General features: G+C 28.8%; 1 pseudogene; it reads right to left on the reverse strand.

The window, feature by feature from the left end:
- Positions 1-4,116: 4,116 nt before the first annotated feature.
- LOC139225532 (ribosome production factor 1-like) lies at positions 4,117-6,655 on the reverse strand (annotated as a pseudogene).
- Between the last annotated feature and the right edge of the window lie 360 nt (positions 6,656-7,015).

The raw sequence follows: 7,015 nt of genomic DNA on the forward strand, positions 1-7,015 counted from the left end.
TATATTACTGTTCTTTCCTCTGTAAAAACTCAAGTGAATAATAAAATTGAGGTATTATTCAATTATAGCTTTCACTATTTTATTATATTATTTACTATATTTAGTGTTTACGTAATGAAGCAACACATCGTTTAAAAAAACGATACGGGGCTTCAGCAACCATTGAAAATTACATAAGTGAAAGTAAATTTATCTATAATCATTTTATAACTTCTGTTGTAGTAGCCAACAAAGAAAAACACCCAAAGACTGATATTTTGAAAACGCTGTGATTTGTATACTTTGTAAACAAATATTCTATTAAAAAAATATTCCTTGTAAATTTAGCACTAAAATCTTTTCCTTCATGTCGCCATATATCTTCAAAAGCTAAAATATTTAGTCCGGTATATTTGATTTTGGACTCTATCCTCCTTTAAAAATAAATATGATTATTACAGTCAGATAAGCGCATTTTTGTGGTATCAAGATTTTCAAGCATTATTTTATAGCAGTTTCCCATATAAGTCTCCTATTTATAGTTCTTAACTAAAATCTACTTGTTTTTGCAAAAATATATTTTGATGACTTATAAAATTGTGAACTGTAATCGAAAACTTTAATTTGTAATTTGTACGTGTTAATAGTTTTTTCTTCTAATGCTAAATTTGTACGTGGATCCAAATTATGTATTTAGACTGTCATAAAAACATGAATTTTTGCGTATATACTTTTGCAATAATTCGAACTTGCTATTTCCAATATTAACTATGCGCGCGCAACTAAGGAAGTAGGCAGATTAGCACTATCGTCTATTAAGCCACCTTTTTGACAAACTCCATATCATTTTCCCGTGGTATCAAGAAGAATTATGCCTACTAATCATCGTAGACTTCTGATATCTTAACTTTATCTCTATTTATATTCTTTGATGATTTTACCTTAATATTGCCGTATCATCTAATTAACCTAGCTTTTCTATTACTCCCATGTTACGTAGTTTATCATTGATGCTCAGTTAAAATATTTTTACTCATGTTGAATTGAACGATACTAAATTATGTTGAAAGTTGGTTTGACTCAATTGCAACTAGAGTTACTGTTGACAAATGCCTTGGTTCGCTGACCTAGAGGACAGGTGCCGCCTACTGTTTTCCATTTTTCTCGTATCAATTAATCTAAAGTTTGTAGCAAAACTATGGTAATTGCATGTTTCTATAAAACAATTTATAGTTCATGGTGGTAGTAGGAGGGTGAAATAGAGTGATGATGCACTGTGCGTAGATTCTTGTCTCCATTGAGGTAAATAAATGTAAAGCCAAAGTCCAATAGAAGGATAGGGCAAGGGTAACTTTCATCAAAAATGAGGATGTTTAAGTGGTTTTAATTGTCACACTACCTCAAAATAATAAGTCTGAGCTGATGTGTGAATTATAATATACTCCCATAAGGTACTTACAGTGTTTAATGAAGCAAGTCTGGCCAACTTGGATTTCACAGCCCGATAAGTGACGCTAGGGGTTTGACCTCGTAACTAAAAAAATAATATTTGACCTATATACTTCCATATTTAATTAGACTTGTTATTTCCAATATTGTCTATGCGTGCGCCACTAAAGAAGTAGGAGATTAGCACTATCGTTAATTAAGCCACCATTTAACAAACTCCGATTCATTTTCCTGTGGTATAAAGAAGAATAATGCCTACTAATCATCATGGACTTCTGATCTCTTATATTTGTCTCTATCTATATTCTTTGATGATTTTACCTTAATATTGCCGTATCATCTAATTAACCTAGCTTTTCTATTATTCCCATGTTACGTAGTTTATCATTGATGCTCAGTTAAAATATTTTCACTAATGCTGAATTGAACGATACTAAAATATGTTGAAAGTTGGTTTGACTCAATTGCAACTAGAGTTACTGTTGACAAATGCCTTAGTTCGCTGACCTAGAGGTCAGGTACCGCCTACTGTTTTCCATTTCTCTCATAACAATTCATCTAAAGTTTGTAGCAAAACTATGATAATTGCATGTTTCTATAAAACAATTTATAGTTCATGGTGGTAGTAGGAGGGTGAAATAGAGTGATGATGCACTGTGCGTAGATTCTTGTCTCCATTGAGGTAAATAAATGTAAAGCCAAAGTCCAATAGAAGGATAGGGCAAGGGTAACTTTCATCAAAAATGAGGATGTTTAAGTGGTTTTAATTGTCACACTACCTCAAAATAATAAGTCGGAGCTGATGTGTGAATTATAATATACTCCCATAAGGTACTTACAGTGTTTAATGAAGCAAGTCTGGCCAACTTGGATTTCACAGCCCGATAAGTGACGCTAGGGGTTTGACCTCGTAACTAAAAAAATAATATTTGACCTATATACTTCCATATTTAATTAGACTTGTTATTTCCAATATTGTCTATGCGTGCGCCACTAAAGAAGTAGGAGATTAGCACTATCGTTAATTAAGCCACCTTCTTGACAAACTCCATATCATTTTCCCGTGGTATCAAGAAGAATTATGCCTACTAATCATCGTACACTTCTGATATCTTAACTTTATCTCTATCTATATTCTTTGATGATTTTACCTTAATATTGCCGTATCATCTAATTAACCTAGCTTTTCTATTACTCCCATGTTACGTAGTTTATCATTGATGCTCAGTTAAAATATTTTTACTCATGTTGAATTGAACGATACTAAAATATGTTGAAAGTTGGTTTGACTAAATTGCAACTAGAATTACTGTTGACAAATGCCTTAGTTCGCTGAACTAGAGGTCAGGTACCGCCTACTGTTTTCCATTTCTCTCATAAAAATTCATCTAAAGTTTGTAGCAAAACTATGGTAATTGCATGTTTCTATAAAACAATTTATAGTTCATGGTGGTAGTAGGAGGGTGAAATAGAGTGATGATGCACTGTGCGTAGATTCTTGTCTCCATTGAGGTAAATAAATGTAAAGCCAAAGTCCAATAGAAGGATAGGGCAAGGGTAACTTTCATCAAAAATGAGGATGTTTAAGTGGTTTTAATTGTCACACTACCTCAAAATAATAAGTCGGAGCTGATGTGTGAATTATAATATACTCCCATAAGGTACTTACAGTGTTTAATGAAGCAAGTCTGGCCAATTTGGATTTCACAGCCCGATAAGTGACGCTAGGGGCTTGACCTCGTAACTGAAAAAAATTTACAACTTGCTATAATACGCCACCTGTCTTTTTAAGCATAATATAATAATCTAAAAGCGCCAAACGCGCAACAAGACTAAAAGTAGATTGAGCGAAATAAATATATTTTCTTTTTATACTAATTGACCGAGATATATGAGAAAGTATAACGTAAGAAGTTTGTAACGTTATCAAAATATTTACAATTTAATTAGCCAAACTTTAGATTAAGTCATTGAAAAGAATAACTATAAATAAATAATATTGAATAAATACATAACCACAAACTTTATTTTGTAAAAACAAAATAAACTCCTATTCTTTATCAAAATAATAATAATCCTAACATAAGCCCTCCGAAGACAGCCGTTTAAACAATAATCATTTAAATATTAGAAAACCAAGTCGGTAATTAAATAAATATTCGTATAATTTAAAAGAATAAGTTTTGAGTAAATAGTTTTGGACTTTGATATAGACTTATTATATCTTGACAATGCTGTGATATGCAAGATTTCAATATCTAAACTAAATAAGCTTTAGATGGGAACCCTAGTCAACTGGCAATGGCAATACTTTAAAAATACTCTAAATACGTCACTAACGTATAACTATAAATCCTCTTCGTTTTATGTAGCAATAAACAAATCGTGCAATATGAAGTTCCAATTCGTTCATTAATTTAGCGCGGCGTTTAGTAAAGTCAATTTAAATAAGAATCTTAATGATAAGTTATTATAGTTTTTGACTAAGATTAGTTAAGTTTGAAGACAAACAGTTTATACATCGAAATCAACTAAATTTAAATTTAATGAGGTTTATTAGATATTCTAAAATATTGATTTGAAGTTGTTTAATAAAATGAATATAATTCGTTCAATTAGTTTATACTGAGAATAATAGCAACATATAAAATGACATTTTAAAAATATACAACAAAAAAATCCTACACACTACAAAAAGAACTTTTTCCTAGATGTTTCCATTTTATGACGCTAAAATATAAATAATAAAAAAAAATATTTTAATTTAGTTACTTTTAAGAACCACTCATAATCGGCATTATCAGAATTGTTAAAAAAACCTTTTTGTAACCATTTTAATTTGAGTGTAAATTGTGGACCTAATTCTTGCAAACCAACCCGTTTTTCCCCCTCAAACATATACCTAAAAAATTTATATAATCTAAAAAACTTACTTTATACAAGTATACCGATGATAACGAAAGAAAATAAAGTCTCTTTGATTGTGGAAAGTAGCTGCTTGTCTTCCTTCAAATTTAGGTACATGAGGAAACAGAACAGCAAACATTGTTCCAACACGATGACCAAGATGGGTGGTGAAGTTGTTGAGAATCAATTCAGGTTTATGAATAGTCTTTACTCCATGATTTTGTATTTCATTAGGAAGTTTTAATGATGAAAGTTTGAACATAGCAGTCAATCCACCATTTGATAAATGAGAGAGTATCATCCTATCTAATAACAAAAAATTATTAATCAGCGCATAACACTAGGTGTTTTTAAGCTGCAATGAAAGCTTTGCAAGTTTCTATAAAAAAGCCTCTTCTATACTTTCTCTTATGTAAGTCTCAATTATGGTACCTCATAAATAATTCATTAATGTACCCTCAAATGAACTTAAGTATTGTTAGATAATATGCCAATCAAAGAGTAGTGACGATTCGAATCGGCTATTAAATTTATTAATAAACATGCAGCTTAATTTGTTACTAATAATCAAATAATTCTCAACTAAATAAATGACTTGCGATATATTGCTGTGTGAGTATAGAAGTTTTTGTCATTCAAACATTATTAACATATAGTTTTGGTCATATAGATATAGATAATTCATGAGCTCCCAGAAAATAGAAACTTTTGTCATTTAAGATATACATGATATGTTCATTTTTATAAAAAATGTATAACATTACTTATGTGCTACTTTAAAGCACATAAGATATAATACAATGCCTATAAATAACAACTTTTGAATTTTTATTTAGTACACTTTATTAATAAAGGCTTATAAATTTTAACTATTCTATATTTTTATAAATTAAAAAAATCAACAACGTTTTGTTAGTTAATAAGATTCTATGATAACGACACATGCCAAAAATTTTAATTCGACTGATATATACTTTTGGCAACTCAAAAAATAAAAGGCATATTTATAGCCAAGTATCTGGCAGAATAATCTTGATATTATTCAAAAAAATATAACAAGTCACTTTTATAAAATTATCATTTAGAATAGTTGTTATGTTATGGGTGAATTTTTATACCTAGCTTAAAATTCCTCTTAAAATACCTTTTATATCAAACATATCTCTCCGATTACTTTAATAATCATAGATCTTTCTCCAGAGTAGCCAGTCAGCATCAATAGAAGCTTATTCATCAAGAAAATATAAATTTTCTCGAATATTATCTATGTAAAAAATTATATCTATACATCCTCCAGGCATAATCAACTATTCAGTAATTTCATAAACTTTGATATTTTAAAAAATATATTAATGAATACTTTTTATCAATCAATAGCCATATCTAAGAAAATAATAATTCTTAAATCAACTACTGTGCCTCTTAAAAAATTTAAAGTCTCAAATATGCCTATCAACTCTCTAATTACATTTATATCCGTGGTAATGTGCGAGAAATTTTTCAACGAATTCTCTTAAAGGAAATAAAATTTATATAATATCAAAAAAAATCAAAACTACGTTTCGAAATTTTAGCACTATCTAATTCTTCAAAAAGTGGAAAATAAGTTACAACTGAGTCATTAAATTGTTATTTTACGCACCAAACCATCTGAAATTCATCATTATTCCATAAAATACCATCATACAGATGCTCATTAAAGTGCAGTGAATTCTAATATAATATTCTCAATCAATCAATCAATATATTAAGAAAAAATGCACCTTCCTATTAATGTTATATCATCTAGTTTAATATAATTAAAAAAATTTATTTTTAAATAATAACACATGAGTTTATTTATAAATTATTTTCATATTTAAACTATATTCAATCATCTAACAGGAAAAAGTATAATTAAGTTCTCTAATGGTGAATAATAAAATGTTCTTAAAATAATGAGCTTTAAAAATAATAAAAAAATTCGTTACTTGGTTGTTTTTTATCTTCTCCAAATATAATCATATCAGTAAATCCTTCATTGTGTAAAAATTTACAAAATGTTTTAACCAGGCATCCCTCTTTTTTTAATAAGTGTAGCATTAGGAATAATGTCACATACTTCTTCAGCCAATTCATACAACAACTAATCAATAAATATAACAATTTAAAACTTTTTATATACTTTTGATGGTCTCTTGTCTGATGAGATAGATACAGCTACCTTTGGTACAACACTATTTTCAAAATAATCTACAAACTCATCATCAAATTTTAGAGGAGCATCATCGTCATTCTCCGCAGTTGGGGGAACAAACTGTCCTTCGTCATATTCTCTCATATTTTTCTATTGTTTTTTGTTTAATAACAATCTACATAATTTTTTTTTTAGATTAAAGTAGATTTTCATATAACAGTAGTTATATACAGATTCTTCATTTTCTGGATTATTTGATTTGCGTTTACGCCGTTTAGATTTTTCAGCAATCTTCTTTTGTTTTAATTTTAAATACAATGCTTGGCGACGCATTTTATTTTTGATATTATTTAACGGAATTTCTGACTTTTCTTCACAAACATCGTCCATTTTAATTTTACACTATACAAAAAACGAACATTGCCGAAGATATCATGATGTCATTTATATAAATTTCTATTTATAATATTTCTATTTATATATTTTTTAAGGTCGTTATATAAC

Source organism: Pempheris klunzingeri, unplaced genomic scaffold, assembly GCF_042242105.1.
Source record: "Pempheris klunzingeri isolate RE-2024b unplaced genomic scaffold, fPemKlu1.hap1 Scaffold_354, whole genome shotgun sequence".
In the NCBI taxonomy this organism is placed as follows: Eukaryota; Metazoa; Chordata; class Actinopteri; order Acropomatiformes; family Pempheridae; genus Pempheris; species Pempheris klunzingeri.